The sequence below is a fragment of the Pelophylax lessonae genome (assembly GCF_965119305.1).
Source record: "Pelophylax lessonae genome assembly, chromosome: 5".
Classification (NCBI taxonomy): domain Eukaryota; kingdom Metazoa; phylum Chordata; class Amphibia; order Anura; family Ranidae; genus Pelophylax; species Pelophylax lessonae.
The window spans coordinates 349361645-349376802 of NC_138772.1; positions in this window are offsets into that span (position 1 = coordinate 349361645).

Consider the following 15158-nt stretch of genomic DNA (forward strand, 5'->3'; position numbering starts at 1 on the left):
GCTCATCACCTGGTCAATACCATCCCTACAGTGAAGCATGGTGGTGGCAGCATCATGCTGTGGAGATGTTTTTAGGTGGCAGGAACTGGGAGACTAGTCAGGATAGAGGAAAAGATGAATGCAGCAATGTACAGAGACATCCTTGATGAAAAGCTGCTCAAGAGCACTCTGGACCTCAGACTGGGCCAAAGGTCCATCTTCAACAGGACAAGGACCAAAGAGCACAGCCAAGATAACAAAGGAGTGGCTACGGGAAACTCTGTGAATGTCCTTGAGTGGCCCAGCCAGAGCCCAGACTTGAATCTGAATGATCATCTCTGGAGAGACCTGTAAAAAGCTGTGCACCGATGCTTCCCATCCAACCTGATGGAGCTTGAGAGGTCCTGAAAAGAAGAATGGGAGAAACTGCCCATAAATATGTGTGACAAGCTTATAACATCATACTCAAAAAGACTTGAGACTGTAATTGGTGCCAAAGGGGCTTCAATAAAGTATTAAGCAAAGGCTGTGAATACTTGTGTATATGGGATTTATTTAGTTTTTTATTTTTACACAAACTTCTTTCACATTGTCATTATGGGGTATTGTTTGTACAGTTTTGAGGAAAATAATGAATTTAATCCATTTTGGAATAAGGCTGTAACATAACAAAATGTGGAAACAGCTAAGTGCTGTGAATACTTTCAGGATGCACTGTATATTTAATGTGATGCATTATAGTTAATGTGATGCAGTTGGGCAGCAGTTTTACCACCCTGAAAATGAACAAGGACATGCAGCCACTTAGGGCTGTACATATGTGGAGGCAAAAATGATTCCCCCTGTCATGTTTGTCAAGCAGTATTGCCTCTGAATGCGAACGATGCCAGTTAATAGGGCCATGGAGCAATCACCCTGCAATTGCATGCAATGTTTGTGGTTGCCTTATGGGGATTTGGCCTTTTTAGGGTGCCCTCTGATCCTCCGCAGATCACTTTTCAGAGAGGCAGAGAGGGCTAAAAGATACCCCCAAAAACATTTGTAGGTGGAGCTTAGAATGCCCTAGTGAGGACACTGTGAAACTGTACTTGCTAATGCCTACCCTAGAACCGCTGTGGTGTGAAAGGCAACATTAAGGCGTTACTCCTAACTTAGAAGCAGGCAACACTTGCACGGTTAGCAAGAAGTTAGGAGCAACACATATTTTTGTACATCTTTTTGTACAGGTTTTTTTAACCACTTGCCGACCGATCATATGGAGCGTACTGCTGCAAAGTGGCTCGTTATCGTCCAGCGCCGCGCCGCCGGAGGCTCGCTCCCGCTGTATTCAGACACAGCAGGAGTTGGGCCAGGGGAGGAGAGGCGGTGATCACCGCCACTCTTCCCTGATCATCGGGGATCGAGTGAGGAGATCTGCCCGCTTATGCAAACAAAGCGGGCAGATCTCCTAAGTGACAGGCAGGGACAGATTACAGGATTCAGCATAGTTGAGCCTGTGATCTGTGCCTGTGTCACACAGTCCGCTCCCCCCACACACGTCAGTAAGCACCAGGCATACATTAACCCCTTGATCACCAATAAAAATTAACCCCTTCCCTGCCAGTGTCATTTGTACAGTAACAGTGCATATGTATAGCACTGATTACTGTAGTAATGTCACTGGTATCCCCAAAAGTGTCAAAAATGTCAGTCAAGGGTCCTATCTGTCCACCGCAATGTCGCAGTCCCACAAAAAAATCGCAGATCGCCGCCATTACTAGTTAAAAAAAACCCAATAAAAATGACATAAATTTCCTGTAGTTAGTAGCTGTGATAACTTTTGCGCAAACCAATCAAAATACGCCTTTTGCAATTTTTTTTTTTACCAAACATATGTAGCAGAAAACAAATTGGCCTAAAATGTTAAAAAATTTAGATTTTTACATTTTTTGGGGGGAATTTCATATAAAAAATGTGAAAAATATTGTTATTTTTTCAAAATTGTTGCTCTTTTTTTGTTTATAGCGCAAGAAGTAAAAATTGCACAGGTGATCAAATACCACCAAAAGAAAGCTCTATTTGTGGGGAAAAAAGGACATAAATTTAATTTGGGTACAGTGTCGCACGACCGCGCAATTGTCCGTTAAAGTAACGCAGTGCCGAATCGCAAAATATGGCCTGGTCAGGAATGGGGTAAAATCTTCCGGTCTTAAAGCGGTTAAAAATACGCTCATTGAGAATTTTTTTGTCAAAGACAGGTAGCTAAATACATTTTGGCCTAAATATATGACAAAAATTGAATATATTGGATATTTTTTAACTGTCAAAGTAGAAAAATATTGTTATTTTTTCAAAATTGTCGCTTTTTTTTATTAATATCGCAAAAAATTAAAAGCGCAGAGGTGATCAAATACCACCAAAAGAAAGCTCTGTTTTGTTTTGTGGGAAAAAAAGGACGTACATTTTGTTTGGGTACGGCTTCGCATGACCGCACAATTGTCAGTTAAAGTCGCACAGTGCCGAATTGCAAAAAGTGGCCTGGACGTAAAGCAGGAAAATCCTCAGGTGGTAAAGTGGTTAAAGAATAAAATTTACAATAGTTTCAAACACGTATTACACATGTTTTCCTTTTTTTTTTTTTTTCTTTTTTTGACGTATGCTTTGGAGACATTTGTAAATGTTTTCACAAGATTTATACAACTTTTTCTAATTGGATTCAATTTAGGGTGAAAGTTGTGTTACTTATGTGTAAAAACGTTTCTAAATAGACCCCTTTAAGTGTGATGTGAGTTGAAGTGAAAATATGTGTTGGCTTTAAACATCGAATTGTTAGAGAACTTGAAAAATAATTGCTTCTACTTCATATGATTGGATTTTCAAGTGAACACAGCTTCACTTCACTTCACTTTACATTGTAGTACATAGATCAGGTCAAGTTTCATTTCACCTCATTTTACACTTTAGTAAACCAGATCCAAAAAAGGTGATTGCTCACAGACAGGAGAATGTTGGTCTGCAGGGCCTCTCACAAGATAAGTAGCCACCACAGGGATTTAGCTGGTAGGGCAGTGAGGTACAGAAGATAAATGTGAAGAATACCAGGGTAAAAATAGGAACCACAAAGCAGCTAGGTGCACCCTTTGAGTCTGTATGAATGCATCATTTTAATGATTGACTTGACTACATCTTTAGGCCTATGCACACTTGAGCTAAAAAAATGCTTGTTTTACAGCTCTTTGACATTTTTGTTTCCTGCCTCTATATGCCCCTACATGTTAACACATAGACATTTACAGGAGTTTAGAGGTGGAAAAAAAACATCACCATGCACGTTCTGCAGTGGAGCACTTGGGTTCAAAAGACACATAAATGCACATAATAATGCATTAACCTTAGGTGTGTTTAGGCGTGTTTTTGTTTTTTTAATGTACAAATTAATATTCTGGCCAATAGAATGCATTAATGTCAAACACCTGAATGTGCATAAATGTGCATGCAAAAACACAGCTTTTACAATGTTTTTTTTCTGCTGCATTTGTACCGTAAGGAGAAAAGGCATCTGAAGGAACACAGTGTGCATGTGGCCTAGAAGCAAGGATAAGGTAAAGTCTTTCAGAAATAGCAAAGACTCCTCCAAAGAAGGGCCACCTACACATCCTAGTTACAAAGCTGAAGACAAGGTCAAAATGTGTTGTAAAGTGAAACATTTAAGCTGGTCATACATGGGTTGAAATTTGCCCGGTTAAACAGAAACCCGTCAAATTTTGATCCATTTATGGGTACTGTGGTTGAACAGAAGTCGATTTACTGATTGACTTCTGTTTAACCGTCTTGTTGGAAAATTACTGCACAATCAGCGCTGCAGGCTATAGCCTGCAGATCTGAGCAATGTATTCTGATGGCAAGAAAGTATCACTGCTGTCAGAATAGAAAGATACAGTGGGAGTAATCAAAGGAGGAATCGGGTCAGTTTTTTTCGTTCAACCCGCTGGTTTAACAAAAAATATTAACTCATCCATGGATAGCCTTAGAGATGGAAAGGGGGATACATTGTTAAGTATTATGGGTATTGGGTCCCTAATAGGTTAATTCTCACTCATTCCTTTTATGCCAGTGACACTGAGAAAATTGTTGTTTGCTGAAATTTCTATTTTTCTTCTGTTTAGCACATTCTACTATTTTGGAAAATCCATTATTGCCCAGGGACAGTGTCACTGGTTTCTTAACTTAAGCTTAAGAGGAATTAGGGAAAAACAAGAACATGGGCAGCAATAAAAACCAAGGAGTGTCTTATTTTTGGTTAGCACTTCTGCCTAGGCTCCTCAATTTGGTCCCAAGCAGGACCCCATCTGCATAGAGTTTGCATGTTCTACCTGTGCCTATGTTGGTTTCCTCCAAGTACACAGGATCCCTACTACACTCCAAGGACAGGATAGTAGGTTTATGGCTTCTCTCAAAATTGGTTCTAGTATGTGTATGTAAGAATGTGAGGTATGGACGTTAGATTGTAAGTTCCTTGAGGGGAGAAGCTAATGAGAATGGACAAGATGCAAAGTGCTGCAAAAGTTGTTGGTGCTAAAGAAATACCATAATAAATACATTTGAGTGATCACACCCTTACCTAAAGTTTTCTTCAATAGACATGTACATCCACCTGTAAATCTTATAAATCTCCACTTTATTAGCAGATATGAATAGAATAGTGCAGAAAAAGGTTCCACCTTGTCCCGTCTTATACCATGTCTGGTTTCCAATGGGCTGGAATGGAATCATACATATTGCAATAAGGGAGAAATTAGCTCACAATAAAATTGGAAATGTTTTGAATGTGCAAATAATACTTGTATACACTGAGCTTTACAGTAAGGAATGTAAATGAAGCCCACGTCTAATTAAATGCTCTTGTCTGCTTAATGAAAAAACAATTATAATATTTTCAGCTTTCCACTGCCATTGGCAGCAAATAAGAAGTGGAGGCAAAGACACACTGAATATGTTTTCTTACATTTACAAATAAAGGTTGATTGCTGGATAAACCTAAAGCTATTCTTATGCTTCTGGAAGGTAATACAATAAGACAGGGGGAGCTGTGCAAGCCAGTTAACTCATAATCTAACACTTGACCCACGGTGTCAAAATTGTTTTATAACCTAAGTACGAGATTTGTAAATTGTACATTCGGCTGTTTGTATTAAAACAATGACGACTCTGATTATTGTAGCATGATTCTGCCTAGACCCTCTTTCAGAGTTTGGAACAGAAAATTACATGGTTTAAAATGATTAAATGAAAGTCTGTTCAGAATCTTATTAAATTGTATAGTGAAAGGAAATACATATTTTGCATTGTTGTCTGTTTGAGTGCTGTTCAAAGTAACAATACCATCAGCAGTTATTACAGCAGTTATTGGCATCGTTGTATTTATTTCGGAGTTGAACATGTGTGACCGGGCATGCCAAACTCAGATGAAACAGTGGGCCAATCTGAGAGGACTAAATCTTTAATGGAGCCACATTGCCTCCACTGTGGGCCGCAATATGTCTACAGCGGGCTGCACCCCTATAATTATATAAAAAAGATAATGGAACTTCGGAATCTAACCCAGGAACAAAAAAAATAATATTATGTAGCTTTTTATTTATTCGATGTGGTGGCTGCATTTGTTTGCTTCTTTTAGGCTATTTTTTCCTTTAGTTTCATCTGCTACTATCACACCTTTTATCTAAGGATGGCTTCGCTCACCCACCACTATGTCTATGTTAGGCAATGCAGCCACCCATAGACACCAGCATTGTCAAACTATTTTTCATGAAATCATGTAATTCTGCCTCCTTGTAACATCCTCCGTGAGCTCCCTAACTTCTCCTTTTCTTTTATTTGATGCATAGAAATAAATGTCATTTTATGGCACATCACAAAAAGTAAAAAAATTAAATAGTGCTTTGTATTGTAACAATGCCGTCCCTCACCGCAGTTATAGCCCCTAGTCTATAGTCATTCTTGGGAGAGAGCAAGAGAGTGTTCTTTCATACAGCAGGACCATGGAGTACGAATAAAGACAACCTCTATCAGGAAGTTATATGGAGATTTGGAGAGTAAGAAGACGAAAGGTACTTTTCAAGGTAAGAAGAATACATACTTGAATATAATTTTTTAAAAACCAGAGTTTTGTGTGATGATGAATGAATGAAATGAATGACCATTGAAAATATCCTAACTATATGAAAAAAAAAAAAATCTGACCATTGTAAATATCCTAACTATATGAAAAAATGACCACTGTAAAGATTCTAACTATATGAAAAATGATCACTGTAAAGATCCTAACTATATGAAAAAAAATCTGATCATTGTAAAGATCCTAACTATATGAAAAAATAACCACTGTAAAGATTGGTGATGGGCCGAGCACCAGAACATCTCGAACAGCGAAAAAAGTTATGGTGAACTGTTTTAAAGTCTATGGGACACGAACAAGAAAAATCAAAAGTCCTCATTTTAACCACTTGCCGACCGGTCACGTTGAGCGTACTGCGGCAAAGTGGCACGATTCCGTCCAGCGACGTAGACCTATGTCGCTGGACTCCTCCCCCTGTAGGCGGCGCTCGCGCACCGCCGGAGGCGCGCTCCCGCTGTTTTTATTCACAGCGGGAGTCGGACCAGGGGAGGAGCGGCGGCGATCGCCGCTGCTCTTCCCCGATCGTCGGGGAATCTAGTTTGGAGATCCGCCCGCCTGTGTAAACAGAGCAGGCGGATCTCCTAAGTGACAGGGAGTGACAGATCGCAGTGTTCAGCATAGCTGAACATCTGATCTGTCCCTGACTCACTCATTCACCCCCCCCCCACACGTTAGTAAGCACCAGGCATACATTAACCACTCCCTCTCCAATAAAATTAACCCCTTCACTGCCAGTGTCATTTTTATAGTAACAGTGCATATATATAGCATTGATTACTGCAGTAATGTCACTGGTAACCCCAAAAGTGTAAAAAATGTCAGTCAAGGGTCCGATCTGTCCGCCGCAATGTCGCAGCCCCGCAAAAAAAAACGCAGATCGCCGCCATTACTCGTTAAAAAAAAACACCAAAAATGACAGAAATCCCTTTCCCTTATTTAGTAAACGCAATAACTTTTGCGCAAACCAATCAAAATACGCTTATTGTGATTTTTTTTTACCAAACATAGGTAGCAGAAAACAAATTGGCCAAAAATTTAAAAAAAATTAGATTTTTACATTTTTTTGGGGGGGAATTTCATATAAAATTTTTTTAAAAATATTGTTATTTTTTCAAAATAAATCCAGTGACAGACTGCTTCATATATGTCATCTTTCACTTTGCACCTTTAAGTGGTTTTAAAGGCAGAAAGTTTTTTTTTTTTACCTGAATGCATTCTTTGCATTCTGCCCTGTTCACACCACAATATTGATGTTTTTTTTTTCCACACATAAAACTGCATACACACTGCAGATTCCTGCTCAGAAAAAAATCTGCATGTGATACTAGTGTTATGATGTGAACAGGGCACATAGAGAACTATTGTTTTCTTTGTGCCCTTGCAGAACATGTGTAGAAAAACTCTTGTCTCTGCGCATGGTATGAACAAGGTTTTAAAGTGGTTGTAAAGTCACATCTATTATATTATTTTATCCTCTCTGTTTTAGGAACATATTAAATACAGTGTGTGTGTTTTTTTTTTTAAATGATAATACTAAATACCTTCTTTGTTGTGCTCTGATGTGTGGTCATGTATCCTCCCTCTGCCCTCCTTCTCAAACTAGGGGAGTACAGTGGAAGGGGCTGAGGTTCCCTTCTGACGTATGCAAGCTAGCAGAGGGAGGACATGTGACTACACAGCAGCTCTGGGCAAAGAAGGTATTTAGCATTATCATTTAAAAAAGCACACACACACTGTACCTAATATGTTTCTAAAACAGAGAGAATAAAAGTATATAATAAATGTTACTTTACAACCACTTTACCAGAGGGGAGGAGCAGCTGCAGCAGAATACCCAATCAAGGCAGGAAGGGAGGGGGAGGGAGAATATCGACTTCACACAGACTACAGACTATGGAAATGACAGGGAGAGAGGGAGGGAGAGATACAGAGATGCTGAATACACAGCAAGGAGATGGAGGAATGTACACTGACAATGCTATAATGGTTCAGCAGCCATGATAAGCGTGGTCAGATTACAGAAGGGAACACAGGAACAGCTAGGATTAACCAGGTATTATACAGCATGGAAAGGGACAATGACACTGCAAAAGTACTATGCTATATATCATGCCTTAAAGGGACAGGAGCATTTTTTTTAAGGATACTACTACTTTAAGGTAAAAAATAAATTTTCTTCTAAGTGCAGGCCCCCTGCCCCTCCTTATACTTACCTGAGCCCAACCTTTATCCAGCGCTGTGTCTGAGAGCAGCAGCTCTCTTGGCTCTTTCTCCTGTGGCTGTCAATCATAGCCAGTAAGCAGAGAGCGGATCAGTTGCGTCTGAGCTTCTGTGTATCAATGGACCCCGCATAAGTGCCCCCATATCAAGTGGTTTGCTATGGGGACACTTGACAGGGGGGAGGAGCCAGGAGTGTCAGTTGAGGACCTAAGAAGAGGAGAATTAGGGCTGCTCTATGAAAAATGATTAAACAACATGTATCTGGCACAAAGGCTATTTGCTAAACAGCAGGAAATGATATCCATATGAATAAGTCCATGAATAGGTAGTCCATCAATAGGCAAGATAAATAAGTCAAAATATCAAAGGTGTATACAAATGTCTCTATATGGAGGCGACAGCTGTCCTCAGAGTCCAGCACGCTGTAAGGTTCTGGCACTCTCAGTGCCTCCTATCACATCATTTCCGGGTGCGTTCCATCTACCTAGATAGATGAAGCACATATAGGTGTGTTTCCCTTTAAGAGTGCTGACATCATCACGAGGCGCCGGACTGAACAGCTATTTAAAATCACCAGCTTTCACTCACATGTGTTCGTTCAACCTGCTGTGTGCCTTGATGCTTACCTTGTCTTGTGCCACCGCATAACCTGCCTTGAAGCTTGCATGCTTGAAAGCATACCTCGCTATCGGAACCTCGCTGCTGATCCTTGTATCCTGCTACCTGATCATCCGCTCTTACTGAACCTCTCCTCTGCTACTTGCTACTAGTGATAAGTACCCCACAGGGGAATCCTCAATAACCTTCATACTAAAGCTTACACTATCTAGCTCTGCATACTAAGACTGTTACTACATCTGCACTATCTAGATTGCTAGCTCTTGAGCCTACTATCTTCTGCTATTGCACTGGGTTAGTCTCTCCTGTATGTTCATCTGCTATCCTATCATCTACTACCATACATGATTGCTAACCTATCTGCATCCCATCTGCTACTATCTCATTCTCAAGAACATTCCTCTCAAGTGTCTGTCACCTATCATCTCTACTCAACCTGTCTCTTCAGCCTATCACCTCTATACTACTATATACATAGATCACTCCAGGAACATCTTATTGAGTGTGTATATTTGTATGCTGAATTGAGACTATCCACATATGATGAGTCTTGGGAGTTGGGATTGGTATCTCAGCGTTTCTCTACATGACTACTGAAGTGGAATATTTCTGCAGCTGCAAATCCACATTATACAGAAAACGCAGGAGCGTTACAGATTGAACGAACCAGATAAAATGGATTCAGCAGAAATGACCACTCAGGTGACACAGTTAACACAACAAGTAACTGCGTTAATACACGCACTTACTGAATTAAAAGAAGACAATCAGGCTCTGACGCAGCAGGTGGCCAGACTGACACAGCCTACTGCTGCTCAACCCCCAGAACCTCTTGTCCTTCTACCAGACAGGTTTGATGGTTCCCGTTCCTCTTTTCTTTTTTTTCAGATGGATTGTGAGCTCCTATTTATCCTTAAGCCCAGGACCTATCATAATGACTTTATTAAAGTTCATGCTGCCATTAATTTGCTTTCTGGCAAAATGAAAACATGGGCATACCAGAAACTGCAAGAAAAAAGTCCGATCCTAGACAATTGGGAGTCATTTGCAATTGCGATGCACTCCCAGTGTCTCCCCTCCCAAAAATCTACTCCTAAACCTGCTCCAGGTAACCGCAGACCCCGGGTACCTAGGGAAAAAAGAAAACCAAATGAATATGGTGATCCTGCCTGGTCATGGTACAAGCCTGCCTTAAACAGTCAGCCTTGTCACTCTGACACATCTCATTTGAACCCTGATCCTACAGAGATGGATGAGGAGCCTATGGAGATTGGTGCCGTACATACTAAGTTGTCCTTACAAAAAAAAAAGATCACAGGAGAATCTGTGGCCTTTGTTTTTATTGTGGAGAAGGGGGACATTTCATTACATCCTGCCCAACCCGACCCCATAGGCCTAAGGCTCTCCCAATGGAGGCCAGGCGAATCCGAACGGTCTTCCCTGAAAAACAGCCTGGAAATTACCAAGGCTGTTGCCAGCCCTGTCCCCGTTCTATATCAGAAAAGGACACCCAGAAATTGGCAGATGTTGGTATAGATACTCCTATTTTTGCAAGCACATTTATAGCTTCCAATGAAAACATTGAGATTCTTGCACCTGACTGCGTACGCGCTTCTTATGGCACGGTGGTATGTAGGAAGGATCTGGGGATGTTTGAAGAAGCATTGGTTGCTATGACTACTTCGGATGGTTATGCGTCCGATTCTAGTGAGGGGTTCATGTAGCAGACACCCTAACAACAAGTGATCCGATTCTCATATCAGGTTACCAACCTGATCCGATTCTCATATCGGCAACAAGTGATCCTATTCTCATATCGGCAACAAGTGATCCGATTCTCACATCGGTTACCAACCTGATCCGATTCTCGTATCGGCAACAAGTCCTATCCGATTCTCAGATCGGTTACCAACCTGATCCGATTCTCATATCGGCAACAAGTGATCCGATTCTCATATCGGCAACAAGTTATCCGATTCTCACATCGGCAACTAGTCTTATCCGATTCTCGCATCGGCAACCAGTCTTATCCGATTATCGCATCGGCAACCAGTCTTATCCGATTCTCGTATCGGCAACCAGTATTATCCGATTCTCGTATCGGCAACCAGTGTTATCCGATTCTCGTATCGGCAACCAGTATTATCCGATTCTCGTATCGGCAACCAGTCTTATCCGATTCTCGTATCGGCAACCAGTCTTATCCGATTCTCATATCGGCAACCAGCTTTTTCCGATTCTTATATCGACAACCAGCCTTAGAGGCCTTCCGGAGCCGGCCTTACGGGGGGGGGGGGGTACTGTAAGGTTCTGGCACTCTCAGTGCCTCCTATCACATCATTTCCGGGTGCGTTCCATCTACCTAGATAGATGAAGCACATATAGGTGTGTTTCCCTTTAAGAGTGCTGACATCATCATGAGGCGCCGGACTGAACAGCTATTTAAATCACCAGCTTTCACTCACATGTGTTCGTTCAACCTGCTGTGTGCCTTGATGCTTACCTTGTCTTGTGCCACCGCATAACCTGCCTTGAAGCTTGCATGCTTGAAAGCATACCTCGCTATCGGAACCTCGCTGCTGATCCTTGTATCCTGCTACCGGATCATCCGCTCTTACCGAACCTCTCCTCTGCTACTTGCTACTAGTGATAAGTACCCCACAGGGGAATCCTCAATAACCTTCATACTAAAGCTTACACTATCTAGCTCTGCATACTAAGACTGTTACTACATCTGCACTATCTAGATTGCTAGCTCTTGAGCCTACTATCATCTGCTCTTGCACTGGGTTAGTCTCTCCTGTATGTTCATCTGCTATCCTATCATCTACTACCATACATGATTGCTAACCTATCTGCATCCCATCTGCTACTATCTCATTCTCAAGAACATTCCTCTCAAGTGTCTGTCACCTATCATCTCTACTCAACCTGTCTCTTCAGCCTATCACCTCTATACTACTATATACATAGATCACTCCAGGAACATCTTATTGAGTGTGTATATTTGTATGCTGAATTGAGACTATCCACATATGATGAGTCTTGGGAGTTGGGATTGGTATCTCAGCGTTTCTCTACATGACTACTGAAGTGAAATATTTCTGCAGCTGCAAATCCACATTATACAGAAAACGCAGGAGCGTTACACACGCTCTGTATCTGGTAATGAAGAAGGAGAAAAACAGGAAACGCCACCTAAGTGTAGTATTATAGACAATTTATGGTCGCACAAATAATAAAAACTCACAAGATAATAGTAGGTAATAGGCTCATCAATGTAGGTAGGCAGGGAGGGCCATTCCAATCTGTCCCTTGTCCTCTTTATGCATGCCGTCCATGGAGCTACATGTTGTTCATCCAGCTCTAGTGGTTCTCCCATGCACCAGGAAGCGAACCACTCAGAACAACAGCCTCCCTCTAGAGGCCTGTAGAAGGAGCTGTTGCTCCAAGCGCATAGCCTGCCATTCTTTTCATACCCTACCAGCCTGACTGTTCCGGCCTACTTGTCTTTCGGTGACCTGACTTCCGCTTGCGGTCCAAGCTGGTTCACTTCCTGATGAATGGGATAACCGCTAGAGCTGGATGAACAACATGTAGCTCCATGGACGGCATGCATAAAGAGGACAAGGGACAGATTGGAACAGTCCCCCCTGACTACCTACATTGATGAACCTATTACCTACTTTTATCTTATGAATTTTTACTATTTGTGCGACAATAAATTGTCTATAATACTACACTTAGGTGGCGCTTCCTGTTTTTCTCCTTCTGTGAAAAAATGATTGCACAGAGCAGGTCAGCATATTATGTTTTTATATTTAAAAAAAGGGGTAAACACTTACTTTAATTCCAGTTCAATTTTTAAAATGCAAACGTCCATGTTTAATTCCAGTGAAAGGGGTCATAAAACATTTCCTGAAATATTTATCTGCAAATTTATGTAAGGAAGTTCAATATACTAATCTGGAGAACAGCTGGGGTCTCATTTGTTTTTCTTAGTTTTAAACCACTGAGGGTCATGGAAAAGGAGTGAGAGGACCACATGTGGCCCATTAAACACTGGTTTGACATGCCTGAGCTAGACTGTAGAAATTTAAACTACATTTCCCAGTAATATCAAGAGAAATGGCACACTAGTCCAATATATGTTGGTCAAAAGAAATATTTTTAAAAGCCTACACATTCTTTCCATCTTTTTGCCATTTCTCACTCCCTCATAATGATTTCAGTGTGGAAGGATCTTGACACTCCCATTGCCTTGCTTTTTTATGAGAAAAACGAATTGCAATCTCAGAATTCAAAGTTAACATCCAAGACATTCACAGTTGTATAAAATACTTTAGTCTATACCGAGGAAGAACAAGATATACAGAGCTGATCAAAGTGGTCAGGCCAATGGCAGTTTCACATGTAACATTTTTAGAAGACATATGCCTCTTCTGTCAGTACACTTACTCAGTTATACTAACCTTCTTCGCTCTCCACTGTTGTCCCCAGGAGTCAGCAATTTTTAGGGCTCATGTACACAGGGGCAGCTGAAAACCTCTTCTGAACGCTGGAAACTTGACAGCTGGAACCCGACAGTGAAAAATGTCCATTTTACAGCTTTTACATACAACATTCATGGGAGTTTAGCAGAGGTGATGAGCATTTGAGGTTAGAAGCGTTTCTTAAAGATAACCTCAGGAGATTCTCCTAAATTCCCACAATGCATGAAAAAAAGTATATTATTAACTATTTCAGCCATTATGTGAGAAAAGACAGAGCAGCAGCAGAGACAGCAGTGGGCTTGTAGATAGGTGTCTTATTTTTTGCATTTTCAAGATGGATCCCATCATGCGCATATGTGAGGAAATGCTCCTGATGTTGCTGTTGCTGAGACTCCAAAGACGTAGAAATTTGTGTGAGAGGACCAGTGTTCATTGCTACAGGACTCATCCATTGATGCAGGCAACAGCATGTGAAATGTGTGTTTTTTCAAAAATGTTATATGTACAAAAAGTATCAGACTTTTTTTTCCCTTTAACCAGTTCCTGCTAGGCGTATTGTAAAATGATGCCGGCAGGAACCTTTCATCCTATGATGTCCACCCATTCTCGCCGCTCCTGCATGCCCCCAAGGGCGTGCAGCATGGCTATCGGAAATGAGGCTGGGCTGCAGTTAGGTACTCGGGTGGACACAGCCCACCCCCGATCAGGGTAAAGAGCCAATGAAAATGGCTCTTTATCACATGACTGGCTGTGTTCACCCAAGTACCTAACTGCAGCCCAGAGTATCCAAGTACCTATCTGCAGCCCAGAGTACCCGAGTATAGTCCACAAAAATGATCAGGCGCCCGCTAGAGAGGTGATGGTGGGATTGTCAGCCCTGAAATCCATAGCTGCTCATACAAATCTACTGGGAAGGAGAGCCACACATATCAGCACCAAGAACACAAATCGCTTAGGGTCAGGCTTGTAAAGAGATGTAAAATGATCAGTACACCACGGATCACTGTGAGGTTCCACACTTTGCACCAAGGTATATGGTAAATGCGGAAGTCTTTATTCACCACAGATTGACAGATTGACAGATATTGACAGATACACTATTGACACATTGACAGATTGACACTTAATTGCATTAAAACAAGGCTATGCCATACTGAAGCACCGACTAGATGGAGAGACAACACACTGTGGCTGCGCCTGCCTACTTGCCCAACAGATGAAGGTGTCCATGGGGAGGTGATCATATGTGTCACAGTCTAAGCTTGAGCTCTGTGCAAGGGGACACTGGTTCTCCCTAAGGATGTGGGTGGCGATGCGGCAGGTGAAGAAGCCAGATGAGGGAAGTGCATCGGCATCCGGAGACCGTGGATGGAAGCCAAATGACAGAATCTGTGAGTTGGCCGGTTATGATGTCACTCACCGTGCCAGCTAGACGAGCCTAAGCCGCAGGAGCAGTGGAGTCGGTGGAAGGCAAGCCAATAATAAATGGTCCTGTCACAATGACAACATGTTTCAGATGCCTTTGACCTGTCAAGTCATGTGACAGGATGGACCAACTAGGCATTATATGGCAGAAAGGGGAGGGTAACGGCCGGGAAAACACCCAGGGGGTGGAATGTGGATTTAATTAGTGTACATCTGCTGTGAACACCTTCATCTGTAACACAGGAGATATATTATTCATAATTGGC